The sequence below is a fragment of the Mastomys coucha genome, unplaced genomic scaffold (genome assembly GCF_008632895.1).
Source record: "Mastomys coucha isolate ucsf_1 unplaced genomic scaffold, UCSF_Mcou_1 pScaffold5, whole genome shotgun sequence".
Lineage (NCBI taxonomy): Eukaryota > Metazoa > Chordata > Mammalia > Rodentia > Muridae > Mastomys > Mastomys coucha.
In genome coordinates, this window is record NW_022196911.1 from 11,248,932 (window position 1) to 11,251,599 (window position 2,668).

Below are 2,668 nucleotides of genomic sequence, written 5' to 3' on the forward strand. Positions count from 1 at the left end.
CCCCCCCCCCCCGCAGCCGCAGCCACCAGAATCCTAGGTTCATGCCATCTGACTTGCCCTGACATTTCTGCTTGCACATTGTATGATGGTAGCTTCTGTAATTGTGATCAACCTACTTGAAGATGGATTAATTACATTTTCCCACAGTATTATGGGTATCAGTCCATCATGACAGGCAGGGCTTGGGAAGTCGTAGATGAGTGTGGTAGGACAGTAGCTCACATCAGAGAGAGCATTTCTGTGCTACAATATTCTACTCATTTCCATCTTTTCAACCTGTCCTCCTCAAGGTTGACAGGGGACACACGTGGACAGAAAGTTAGCAATAAATGATTGATTGAAAGATGGAACTAGGTGTTGAGGGAAATTTAGACAGGAGATATCACGGACATCAGAGAGTAACTAGCAGGTTGTCCCCTCGAATCTGTTAGTCAAAGAAACCCTCTAACCTGTGTGTTATGGTCTAAAGAATTGATGTTGAAACTCAGAAGCTGGGTGGGGGTAGGGAATGTGGGAGGGGCACAGCAATTTCTAAGTCCATGGGATCAGAAAAGACTGAGGTCGGGTGGGTGGGGTCAGAGGAAGTGAATGAAACATGAAAAGGCTGAGGAGGAATTTGGAGCCAGTTGTAGCATTAGCAACTTTAGGGAAATAATACCACGATGCAAGCAAGCAGCTTTGTTGTAGCTTCTCCAAGTTGGAGAAGAAGAAAAATGGACAAGCCACTAGAAATGGACACTGTTCTACATAAGATGTGAAGTCGTAAGATCATTGTCATTGGGAGAAATTTGCCAAAGTTGCCTTCCATTTCTGCTTTCTGTTGTCCGTGGACATGCTAGCTATCGGATCCTTGGCAGCTGGGAAAACACTTGGCGCCAGCCATTGTCTGATAAATATTATTTGCTGAGTGCATACATATTTAGGAGAGCATTTAATTCTCTTACAGGAGTTTACAGAATTAGAGAATTAGAAGTAAATTTAGAGAGCCTAGGTAGCTCAGCACGCTTTGGCTTTTAAAACGAATGAGCTTGAATTGAACATCCAAGATACTTTATGCAAATGTGACCTGAAAATATAGACTTAGAAAACCTCCAGGCATGGAGAGAAGCTGAAGCAGATGGAATTCTGGCCACGCTCTCTCGTGCTTAGCAGTGTATTAGGACTCCCTGAAGAGAGACATACAGGGAACTGTGCTGGCTCTCCCTCAGTGCCTGTGACAGAGCTCCATCACTAATGGGCATTTGGGAGGTGATTAAACTTAGATGAACGGTAGATGTTAGATGAAGGTGGACCACCTGATGGGATTAGTGTCCTTAGGAGGAAAGCCACCAAAGAATTGGTTAGCTCCCTTTCACCAAGGAGGGTGCAGTGATACAGTCTCCATCTTTAGTGCAATAAAGTAAAATAGAATAATAAAATGAAATTCCCAGCCCCAGGAGCTGAGCTTCCAGCCTTCAGAACCCTGAGAAAAGCATTGTAGTTGCTTCAGCCATCTTGCTCAGGTTACTCTGTGAGGGCCACTAAATGAGTGCTGCTTTGTTATGGCAGTGGAACAACTGACACAAAGTGTCTTCTCAAAGCGGATAATTTTTAGTTATGGTAATTTACTATAGACAGGAAAGTGTTTGCATAGCATCTGTATTAGGAAGGCCTCAGGATCTAGCTTGGCCAATCAGAAATGGCAGTGACTTGCCAAGTGGTTCCACTTTCCTTGAGAGCCATCTGAGGCTGAAATTGTATTCTAATCTTTATTACTGACATTGACTCTCAGATCACACAGTAATATTGCCCTCCCTCATGTGCATGGGTGTGTGCATGTGTGTGTGCATGCGCACGCACATGTTACAGAACATCTAAAAAGGGTTAAATAAAGGTGGAAGTGTGAAGCTGGTGGGCGTACTGCTGGAAGTGTTGTAGAGACAAGCAGGATCACGGGTCAAGTCCCAGCTTACAGTCAAGCTGCAGAATCACGGGTCAAGTCCCAGCTTACAGTCAAGCTGCAGAATAAAGTCTGGGAACATGGAGGCCCCATGACCAGGTTTAGATGTGCACATGACTCGATACAGGTCCAGAAAGAGGTGCGGACAGACAGATGGACAGCAATTCAAGTAGATGAAATGGACAGTAAGGACGGAAGTGAGCTGAAGCCCCTGAGATAGTCAAATGCTCTTGGACTGCTGGTCTCTGGATACATATACCTCCTATGGTCAGATAGTGGGTACCTATGACCACTGTCTTCATAGCAGCTTGTTTTCTTCTTTATGAGGTCCAAACGAGTACATTGTCCTCATTCTGCCTGTCTGATGTGTCTGGCAATGTGGAACAGTGGTCTGTTCAAGCAACCTGGGACCAGTTGAGTAATAGGCCTAGAACCCTGGAGCCCCAGTGGGTAATATTTCTTCTGCTTGCAAGGGAAGGTAGGAGTTCGGCTATAACTCCTGGGACCTTAGCTCATGTTTCAATCCCAACCCCCACAATGGCCCCAGCAGGAGAGGTGTGTAATATAGGTCAAGCCCTCTTACATGCAAATAAAGATTCTCAGCCCAAACCAATGAGAGATAACTGCTGTCAAAATCTGAATCATCCCCCCAAAACTATATATACTGAAAGGCTGGAGAATCTTAGAATGTATAATGTATAACTTTTACCTAAAAGGGGGCATGGAAAA